The sequence below is a fragment of the Amblyomma mixtum genome, chromosome 2, assembly GCF_055824585.1.
Source record: "Amblyomma mixtum isolate Tamu chromosome 2, ASM5582458v1, whole genome shotgun sequence".
Classification (NCBI taxonomy): domain Eukaryota; kingdom Metazoa; phylum Arthropoda; class Arachnida; order Ixodida; family Ixodidae; genus Amblyomma; species Amblyomma mixtum.
Window position 1 is genome coordinate 15,156,917 of NC_143013.1, and position 11,815 is coordinate 15,168,731.

General features: G+C 44.6%; 1 long non-coding RNA gene across 1 annotated transcript; it reads right to left on the reverse strand.

Moving 5' to 3' along the window:
• Positions 1 to 1,579: 1,579 nt before the first annotated feature.
• LOC149358510 (uncharacterized) lies at positions 1,580 to 10,898 on the reverse strand. The gene is made up of 4 exons (XR_016288692.1): positions 10,235 to 10,898; positions 10,028 to 10,147; positions 9,054 to 9,273; positions 1,580 to 8,443 (listed from the first exon to the last, which is right to left on the reverse strand). It is a non-coding gene; the product is annotated as an uncharacterized LOC149358510 (long non-coding RNA).
• Between the last annotated feature and the right edge of the window lie 917 nt (positions 10,899 to 11,815).

Below are 11,815 nucleotides of genomic sequence, written 5' to 3' on the forward strand. Positions count from 1 at the left end.
GCCGGTGCTGGGGCAGCGGTTGTACACTCTGCATTGAATTCACCGATGATCCCGTATATAGCTGCCACGGCAATCCTTGCTACACTTCTAGTGGTTGTATTAAAATGACCAAGTATTCAACCAAGGAAAGCCATGTATTACCAAGCCTAGTCATCAATATGCTTCGCATCTGACTAGGCTTAACCTTAGCTAAGCCTCAGACATTTTTTCTTGTTTAATTTCGTTGTGGAAGACAGATGGCGCTACTGCCGCCCTTCAGCAAAAACTCTGTGTTTTGGGCTTCGGTTCGCCGATCTCGACGCAGACGATTACGCTTTTGCATCATGCGCGGCTCAACTAAGTAAGTAAGTACCGTTGTAAAACTTGCTACGATACAAAAGTTACCATAATACGCAAGCTCTGTGTGCAGTTGCACCGCAAACGAGCCAGCGGTTGAGGTAAGAAAAATTTTGAAAGTCTTTACGATAAAAACGCACAATGCTGTATATTACAACCTTAGGTTATGATCCCTAACTGAGGAGAATAATAAATTCGCCAGAGACACTTCATTAAGACTACGTGTGGGAATGCGGAAGCGTTGATTGTTCACTGTTCATTGCACGAGCGCACATAGAACCCGCCGCTATGAAATCCAGGGACCAAATGGCACGCCGCAGGCAGTGTGCTCCACACAGCCAGTATCACTTTGACAATCTTTGTCGTGGGCCCGCGCAGGAGCCTTGGGAATACATTCCAGTCTGCGCAGTTTCCGCGGTGGCGCGATGTATAGCACCCCCTCCCCCCCCCGCACACACGCACACACACACCTTACGCACGCAGCCGGTTTTTCTCGCAGTGACACTAGGAACGCTTTCACATTAAAAAAGACAGCTAGGTTAACTGATTCTTTAGTGTTCGAGGATAGCGGGGAACTGCTTCAAAAACTGACTCCGAGTGGAAAGGAAGGAATAAACATTTATTGAGAGAGAAGGCGGTGCTTATATTGTGTCTCAATGCACGTGCCTATAAGTGCATACTGATTGTGGTGCCGTTTAGAAGCAACCAATAAATGCTGTTGCAATATGTCACAGCTGTATCAATTCTGAATACCAGTATTTGGGAGGAAACGCAGCATGTGGTAGCAGGTCAGGCTACTCTTACACTCTTCTCCAAAGCACTCGCCAAATGTTAATAAACAGATGAATTCATATGAACTCTGTGAAATGAGAAAAATATTGCTGAAAGTTTTGCTTGCATATGCTTCAATGGACCATGCTCCCGTTTACCCCCACATCCCCAAGTGCACTTAAACGCGGTGTTTTAAATATACATGGCATTCAAAATGACACTTCATACTTTCAAAATCTGCTCTAGGATGAACTCGGTTGTACTTCAGGAAGGGATGACATCACAGGTGCAGTGTGAAGTCGGAAGACTGCATTGAAAACTTTCGCTTCAATGTATTCCTATGGCCACTCAGCCTGCTTTTCACCCCCAGTTTTATCCCCACTGCATCTTGCTTATGTAACAGATCGGTGTTGGTATAATGCAGCTTGTAAAATAATTGTCAATCTGAAATTGCAAAAGCACTGCACAAAAATCAGAGCCCAGCACTTTTAATACCCGTGAAAATGTGCAGTACACAGCAAATAACAGAACGCAGTCATAATAATCTGCAAAACTTTTTCAAATGAAAACATGACAGGGGCACAATACATACCAATATATATAAATGCATGTTATATCACAAAATCGCTGGTGAAAGAATGCCGCTCAGCTGGAAACCACCACAACCAACCAACAACCAATAACATGCATATCGCGTCAGTTCTTATATATTACAGAATGAGCCACTGGTCACCTGAAATTGATAGACTCTGTTCAGGAAATCTCATCACTGGAGCATTGCTAATGAGAAAAAATGGCAGACACAATAACGGTGACTTAAGATAACTCTCGTAAGCAAATTACACACAGCAATCAAAACTTTATGCAAGTTTGAATTTTAACATTTTAATTTGCATCGACTACAAGGCTACCTACCGCAGCAGCTACCAGCAGGTGAATGTAGTTGCCACGCGAAATGGCAATAACAAAAAGCACAGTGGGCAGACCATATATACTACTGAAGTTCTTCCACTAGTTTAAAGTGCAACAATTCTTATGTAATGCAGAGTCAATATGGCAGGCACTAACGAAACCATTACAATAGCTCCCAGTTGTTAACAGAATACAAGAGCACATGGCCACTGCCGGAAAAATCTTTACACAAGGACAGAACAAAAAGGGACAAGGGACATAACAGGCGTTTGTCTCTTTTCTCCTATGCCTGTTGCATTAAGACACCTATGCAGAACCAACTCGCCTGGCAAAAGGCTGCACTGCATGGCCATTGATACCTGCATTACCAGCAAGTTGCATGCATGCACAGCTGCTCGCGTAGTCATGAACATAATATGGAGGCAAACTCTTTCCTCATGGTGTTAATGGAAATAAATTGGTTTGCTACATTTAAGTGCAAGCGGCATTTCCTTGTATAAGTATAAAAAGCTGGTCCCGCGCTATCGATGGGACCCTTCCTGTCCCAACTGCCCCTGTATCTATGCGGACCTGGCCCATTGCCTCTTCTATTTTCCGGCTACTCAGCAGTCGGGTTCCTACCCCCCACCTTCTCTATCCATCACCACCTGGCTCGACTGGCTTGGCGCTGAAGGGGAAGAAGAACGGTGACTTCTGGTCGCCCAGGCAGTTGACATGCTCGGCCTGTAAATTATGGCCAAATAAAGGTCTACTACTACTAGTACTCACAAGGTAATGCAAAAGAAGAGCGACCCCCATGTGGGATCCATGTTATCCTGTACCGAAGTTTTCACAGGCTAAGAGCGTAAGTTTCACTGGTCAATCCATTGACACACCAGCTACTGATGCTCATGAGAATAAGGTGTGAGCAGCAATCTTTCCATTTATTTAAACAGGCACCTTGCTCCCATCAACATCATGTGCATTATAAAGGCTTTCTTCAATTCCAACTGCCTGATTCGAACAGATTTTCAGTCCTCTTTTAGTTTAAATTATTGTCAGCAAACTTTAGAAGACACGCCCTCACCAAACAGCCTTGGATGCAGTTAGGGGAGTTAGGCGAGTCCATGAGCAGCCCTGCTGCCACTGTTTCGTACATCATATGGGGTCACGCTTCACAGCCCGCCCAGAAATTTCACTGTAGGAACAGCATTTTTCTTCATTTTATTCACCAGCACTCTTTCTGAAACAATGCATACATTGACAGCTCACCACCGCTGGCTGGCTTGCTCTGTGCACACGTGCAACCAGACCATTAATGCAAGCATACAGGTATAGGTAACGATGTGCTCCCATGTTCTTGTCAGTGCATAGGAGGTCTGTACATGGCATGCTGGAAACACTGCTGACAATAATGATGAGCACAATAAGCAAAAAGGACACACTAAAATCTACAACTGGACAAGCAGCAGACACATTCACCAGAGAGTTAATATAAATAGAGAAAAACATAATCATGTTCAATACAGATTCATTAAAAATGAAATTAATACACTTGTGTTCATACGGAATGAATATAAGAGGTATTGATATGTGGCTCTGGACCCTTAGTCAAATGTACTTGGGCATGGCATAAAACCCAGGGTAAATGCAGTAAAAGTGATGGCACAAGCATAAAGACAAAACACCAATACAAGTGGAAGCAAGCCTATAAACTATGTTAAGTGGTAAGGGAAAGGTGGAGTAATAATCTGCCAGTTAGACAGCAAGCGATAATAAGCAAGCCCCAGAGCAGTACAATTTACAGCTAAATGAATTCTGTAACAGTATGCTGCGCAAGCAGTCAATTAAAAGAATCCGTGAATCCACTGTACAACAGCACAACAGCATCTCAAAAGAATGTATCTCAAGAAGTATCCTAAACACAGCCCAGAATTAATTCTGGCAAAATCTATCAATGAGTTGCCAAGTACACATTTACCAGCACAAGGCACTGCAGTGGGGCTTTAAACACTCTAGAACACTGTACAATTCAGTTGTACAATTTGAAGTCACTCAAGAGGTATAACTTTTATGAAGAATATGTTGTAAATACAGGTACAGCTCATGAACAATTTTAACAACTGGTAAGCAATACTGCCACTAACATTGAAAGCCCTTGGCTAAGAATATGGTGCAGAATATACAAGCCACAGTAGTACCACTGTTCTGCACGTACCATTACACTTGCTGCAAATATTTCCAAGGCAGCATATTTGTACTTGCACTATTTAAGGGTAGGGTGACCTCTATTCACAGGTCACTCTGACTGTAAAGAGGTGTAACAACAAACTACAGTAGTATGCTGATATGACAGTATAAGAAATAAGCACAGCTATTTTTATAATTTCATCTCACACCTATGCCAGCTATTCCTCCTCAACCCACACCAAGGAATTGCAAGCAGCTTAGCGAAGCACAGCTTCCCTTGAGAAAAGTAAAACAGCAAGCTTTTGAAGCAATCAAATGCTCCACTAAAAAAGATTGGTTCTCTGATATGCATTCAACAAGAAAAGAGAAAAAGGCAATGTCTGAAAAAAATACACATGGCTGCAATACTTGCACTTCAATAGTGGTCCTTCCATGACAAGACACTCAAAAACAAGCTTATTTCAATGTCAGCTGCTCATATTCCATGTAAATCTACACAGTGTTCACAAAAACAAAAACGCAAACAAAATGCCACGAGTCTGTAAAACTCTTAGCACAGTTTTCACACAACTGACAGAATGAGCGGCTCAGAGGAATGCTTTAAACCAAGCCATCAATGCAATTTTTCATCATTAATGGTAGGAGTAACAAAGGTCAGTTTCGGTGCACAGGTGGTATGGGTGCATTTAAAGAATAAGCTGGCTTTATTGTGACGGTGCATAAAAGATCCACGTAAAAATAGGTACTAATAGTTACTTCACTTAATGCCAGCCATACATCATCCAAAATAAAAGGAGGAACCGAAGCCGACTGTTGCTCTCTTCCATTTTTTTTTTCCATAGCTCGAAACAACACATATCATCCAGTCTGACTTCTCATTACTGGATCACTTAGGAAAAAGTGCACCCTGCAAGCAACAATGAACCTTAAACTAGGTCACCACAAAGAAATAAAAGGCAAAATTGTAAATTGTGGGGTTAAACCCCACAATTTACTAGTATTACATGGCCTAAGGGGGACACCCCAGTGGAAGGCTCCAGATTAATTTTTATAACCTGGGGTTCTTTCATGTGTGTTGACATCGCACAGCACACGCGCACCTTCTGCATTTCGCCTCCATCAAAATGCGCCCACCATGACTGCAACTGAACCTAGGGCCTCCAGGCCAGCAGCCGAGAGCCCTTGCTGCCAAGCCACCGCAGCAGATCATAAACGGTCTCTCCCTTTCTATGGAAGCTCAAATGAGTACTAAATGCACATACATCTGGGGGAGAAGCTTTGCCTATCACAGAAGAGCACCCTGCATCAGACACCTAAAAATGCAGTGTTTATGACTGATTGTCACCTACAAAGCACTTTTGCCTGAGCTCGTGTTCTAATAACAAGGAAGTAACGTCACTCCCATTAAGATTCAACTTTAGCAACTCCTGAGGCAAATGCTCAACAAAAAGTAAGCAGCGTTTAGTAGCTTGATTTTCAATGTTCACAGTAAACTGTTTTCTTGTATCACAGCGAACACTGGGACCCATATTCTGGAAGTGTGGTCATGCCACTTTGGCCCATGCCAAGTGGTTGGAGCCCAAATGGCGGAGATTGTGGCTGTGTGATCACAGCTGACTCACCCTTTCCTGTTCCGTAATCTTGGCGGAAACTGCACTTGCCATTGCATCAAAAATTGTAGCGCAAAAGGAAATATTAAGTAACAATGAATGCTATATGTGTTATAAACACATCTGCTTCATACACGATTTTAGTTTCGATACCTGGGCACCACCATGTTTGTTTTACTCGAGCGCCGCCTACCGCCGATGCCATCGTGGGCTGATAATTTGCAGCCCGTGGGCTGCAGACGAAGCAGCGTGTGATCTCTGCAAGTGTCATATCAGCTCATTTTATTCCTGCCAGGCCTAGAAATTGTGCGTGGGGGTTTGCCTCGTGTTCATTCATGCGTGTGCCATGCTATTAGCGACTGCAAGAGCCAACCGAGAGCAGGCGGCCATTCTTCGACGGAGCGAACAATCAGCATCGGTGAATGTCATGTTCGCAGTTCACGCATGCAGTTTTTGTCGCCAGTTGCCTGTAGGGCAAACGCGGCACGGTGTTGCATGTTAGAAAAATGAAAGCAAAATATGTTGAAACATAGATCGCGGAGAGCAATCAGTGATCTAGTTTTTCGTGGAGTAAAGTTTCTCATCTGCGCTGTCGCTGCTGCGCTGTCGCTGCCTGCTTGGCCATGGCGAGTGTGACAATTTAGATGCAGAGCTTGCAACAGAGTACCCCGTCCACAAATTGAACATTTTGGAAATAACAGCTACCGAGTACATGACTACAACAAATCCACTTCTGATCACTGAAATGTTTGTTTGCAGAGACACGCGCAATGAAATTGAATTCAGCCCCTCCTGCCGCTTGCGTAAGGTTGTTCGTACCATGAGCGATACAAGCCAGTTGACGGAATGCAATTCATCTTCTCGCCTACTCCGCTCTTTCCAGTACTCACCGATTCACAAATACCAGAAAATGTGAAATTACACGCTCTACTATGTTGGCACGCTAATGGAACGCTATTACCGCTTACTGACAGACTGAATCGCCGCACCTGTGTTGAGAATTCCAATCTCAATCGGGTAGGGGCACTGCTCAAGTTGTTGTGTTTGTTGTATCTCTGGCACGGTTATGCATAGTGGACTTTTTTACAGTGCATTCGATGTGATTTCAGTCGAATAATTTATTATAATGCATGAAAGAGTTTATCGTGCCGTGCATACGGTGTGTTTTTTCTTCTTACGTTGCCGTAGCCGCACTTTTGCGAACTTTGCAGTTGGGTAAAAGTCCTTGTCGCCACGTGCATTCGTGCCATGCTGCAGAAATTAAATAAGTATTATTGAACTAACAGCATGTTTTTTGTTCTTTTTTTCAGGTGGCGATGCTACACGCTCCCGATAATGACGAACATGTGACGTGGCGAAACAAAGTTGCGGCCAAATTTGTAAAGTCCTTACATCGTGTACTGCTGAATTAAAAGTTTTGCCAAGGCCATCCAAAAGCTTCATCTCTTAAAGTTATGCACGGAGTATTATAGTTTGGCAAGCCAGATATTAAGCACAGGCACTGGGTTTGTTTCTGTATGCACTTCATTCACTAAGTGCGCGGATGCGCAAGCTTGTTGTTGGCGCAAGTATTTTTTGTTCAACAACTACGCCCACTGCCAATGCGACTTGGGGCCGGCGAGAAAGCGGTGAAGAAACAGACATCGCAGATGCGCGGAGACCTTCGCATTACATGGTGCACGTACATATTGGTGGCGTTTTTTTTTTCTACTTTCGTCGACAAATACCGTAACCGGCAATAAAACACTGATGCCCAGAGGATGTTGGCGTTCCGTACAATATTGCTACTTTTGTAGTAAGGACGCAAACACGCGTTTGACCAGTGGCTAAGCAGCCGGACGTTGCTACGCGCGCCGGATTATCAGCCCAAGGGAGGACAGCAACAATGGGGTGTCGCGCAGCGCACGTGTTCGAGAGTATTTCTCTCTCCCCTGCCCACTCCACGTAAAATGGTGTATAGTGTCCTAAAGAAGGAACTGGTGGCTATGCTTAATGCGAGCGCCAGCCAAGCCAATGCAAGCCAATGCAAGCCGAGATAGCGGTGTTCGTCATTTTCTGAAGAGATAGAATGCGCCCAATTAGCGCATGTCCATTGAATGGAAAATTCCAGAATATGGGCCCTGATGAACAACAGTTTTCATTTGACCTGTTTCCTATTGTGGCACAGGGCCACTCACTTAAGGCTCTGCTAAGGAAAAACTTGAAACCTCCCCACGTCTTGTGCAACTCAATCATTACAGCCTTCATCTCCACTGCCATCACACCTTTCACTCTCATCAATGGCACATGCACTGTCATGGCCACTTCCACCATCGTTGTCATGGCCAGCCATAGACTGGTTGCAACTGGCGCGGCCACCACTTTCATGGCTACTGCCTCCATAACAGCTGGGTTCTTCATCACTGCTGTAGCGGCGAATGTCGGATGACTGCTCGCCAGGAGGGTAATATGTGCTGGAGTCTGAGCTATTGCTTTTGAGTTGATGTGTCTTTTTGTGCTTTCGACACTTCAAGGCGACAACATTCACTTCCTCTGGAAGGAAGGTGGTGCAGCAGAAGTATATAAGGAAAAGTACGGCACCTATTCCGATAGCCACATACATGATGGTATCTATTGTTGATACCATGGTGCCACTGTGCTCTGACCTAAGGGAAATGAGACAAGGGCACACAGTTAGAGGAAAGTTTCCATCACTTACATCATTAAATGTAGCCAAGTTTCTGCACTTTAAACACCAAAATGACAAAGGTTAGCTATAAAGCATAGCAGACTCTCCAAAAGTGTTGTGATAGATGCTTACTGAAGAGCCATCTGAAAAGGATTGCTCAAACATTAAGAAAATTCTAAGCCATCCTTAATGATAAGCTAAAATCAGGCACAAAAAACACAGAATTTGAATACTCAAAACACAAAGAGGGCTTTTAAATCCAACAAAGCTCTCTACCTCAAAGACAAGTAACATATGATATCCCGATAACACACTGCCGTGTTTAATATCGTTTAACAGTTCAAGTACAGAATTCAGCAGAACAAAGCCACAGAGGCCAAAAAGAATTTAAAAGCAAGCAGGACCATTCGATAGGAACAAGCAATGCAATGGGCAGAAGATGCACATGAAAATTAACCGGATCAGCAGAAAATATGTCATGCTCAAAACTAACCGTGGCGGCAGATTCATGTTGCATAATTTACAGAACAACAGCACATGCATGACAACGAGCAAAAAATATAAGTACAGAAAAAAATAAAGCCTACCACCAGATCTTTCATCTCACAGCACCGTTCTTATGACTGCCTGAGCCACAGTATCTGTGATGGCGGCTACCGGCACAGTGGTACCCAGCTGTGAGCGCCGGCATGCGCACCAAAGAAGGCCAACTAGGGCCACAAGTAGCAGGAACACACAGGATGCAATCAACGCTGCTTGCTCGCCAATCTTCATGGACAGCCCGATGCATGTCAGCCAATGGCAAGCCTTGAAGCAATGCAACAATCGCAGAATCAGGCTTCTGGCATGAATTTGTAGCTGGAAATTCAGTGTCTGGGACAGTTACTCAATACCATGCCTTGTAATGCTGGGTCATGGCAGTTTAGTTCTGCTTTGTCAGTCAGAGCCGCCACCAATTACAGTAGTAGATTTGCTAAAATGGGTATGCCTCATTCCCTTGCCACACTATCAATCAGCAAAATAGTCCAGCATCTACTTTGACCATGCAGTCTTGCAACTGGACCCAAATGACAGCAAAAAATTACAAAAATTGGTGCCACTAATTTATGAGGCTGAAATGGAGGTTATAATTAGTTCATGCACACATACGATCACATAACACGAATTCTACAAGTATCAACATTCCCTTTTTGCGATCATATTGTCCACCTCGTTTCTAGGCACCAATGAGGTGAACGACCTTTCGAGGCTCTTTGACAAATGTTTGAACACTTGTCAGAAGCTCGGTTACCAATTAATTCGCACAGCAGGCAAGATGCAAAGGTAAACGCAGTCGTACTATCAGCTAGCATAAACATAAATTACAGTTCACGAACACAAAATGCGGGTATTACGGGTGCACGTGCGTGAAAGTTGTGAACACAATCACAAAACTACCAAAAGAGTACATACTACCATTAATGCATTCACAATTTAACAGCAAAATGAGGCATGCACGCTTGAGAGAAACTGCTCGGAGCGTGACAAAAAAACAGTGCAGATTTTATGACAGGAGGCTCACCAAAGAATGGAGATGCCGAAAAACGGATAAAGAAGTCCCCCCCGTAGAAATCCTCGCCGGCACGAAAGAGTAGAGCACAAACTCAAGCGACTCTCAGCCAATAAGAACCATGATTTGTGCCTGTAAAAAAACGTAATTATGGTAAACGATAGACAACCGCGCGTACGCGTGGCTTTCTCGCATCAAAATGAGGAAAGTTTTTCGTACCCCCATCTGATCAACTTTCAGCTTTACAGCAGCGAAAACTTTACAACCTTCCGCAGTGCTATGCAAGGAGTGCTATCGCGCAACTGTCACCAGCTTGATCAGCTTATAAGATAGAGGCGGATTCCAAAGTTCGCGGTCAGAGTACCATTACGACAGCAGTACAAATATTATCTAGTCGTCAAGCGGAAAACTAGGGGGCTATCGCGTAAAACAGGCAAACTAAACGCTACACTTTGACATTGGCGACATCGTGCACGTGAAACCATAAAAGCTACGTGCGAAGTTTATACAGGAGGCTATGCGTCCACAAATATCACTACGATCTCTGAGGCCATACAGGACAACGTCCCAACCACGGTGGTGCAACGACCAAAAACAGTTAGAGTTTCTCAGACCGCCGATCGCTAGCGTGGCTACTGTGGACGCCGCTAGAACTAACAGCGCTGCAGTCGCGTATTTCGATGCGACTCACGCATCGTCTGCTACATCTCCGTAAAGATAGGCAGCGCCGCGTCCACACTTGCAGGTAAATTCTTTTTTTTTTCCCGGCGTGAACAGACAATGCGGTCTAGCTGTAGTTGGTACTACGCTGTTTGGAGAGCACAAGAGTACACACACTGAGGCTGGGACGAACGACATGATACTAGATGAGGCGCGCTTCGCGTTCTTACGTGTTGTGTGTGTCTCATGCCGTCCAATCAGTTTAATTTTTCACTGTGTTCTTTTCGTCATTTACGCCACTTAACACATATCAGATATAATGGCACAACTGGTTAAGTGTACGAGCATCGAGCTGTTCATTATCATACCACATGATGGCAATAACATGAAGAGCTGCGAAGGTGGGAGATCAACCAGTGCTATTTGGTCTGTAACTTCTGAGTGCGCTGCCTTCAGTACCAGGACCGTGCTCATTTTTTAATTTTTTTACCACGCGCCAGGTTTCTGTGATGAACAGTTTCCGAGTTGGCCGCCTGCAGCTTATCAAGATTTGTCTTTACACCTGTACAGAGCCATCTGCTTCCATCAGGTTTCTCTCGAAGTCCCGAGACGAAGTCTACAGGTTTGAACAGCTGCTTGTGCAGCTTGTAGCAATTCACGACGCAGCTACTATCTTCTCGACAACGCTTTCGGATGATTAGACGGCCTGCAGCTAGCTTTCTGGAGTAGCAAACTCCACACATCGTTCCCGTTATTTCATCTTGTGTAACGTCATGTAGCCAGTCCGTAGAGGGTAGCGTCACAGTCTCCAGGTCTCCAAGCGTCATTGCAGACATAATACTGGTCTGAGCCGAGCGGGAAAGTGGCACCAGCTCCTTCGGAATTAATACATTCGAGCGGCTCGTTCGAAGACGACGTAGTACGTATCAGTACGCACTGTCGATGCGCGCTTTTGGGGTCATTTTCGCCTGCTCACATACTTTAGGCGTGCGAGACAGTTGTTGTTGCGACGCATCGTCCGCTCCCACATTTCAACAGGGTGTAATCGCGAGGCGGTGTGAAAAAATGATGATCAGTGGCATCGTTTTTGTTGCCACTTGTCCAGCTGGGCGCAAAGCTGAATGACGTGTTACACTCGCT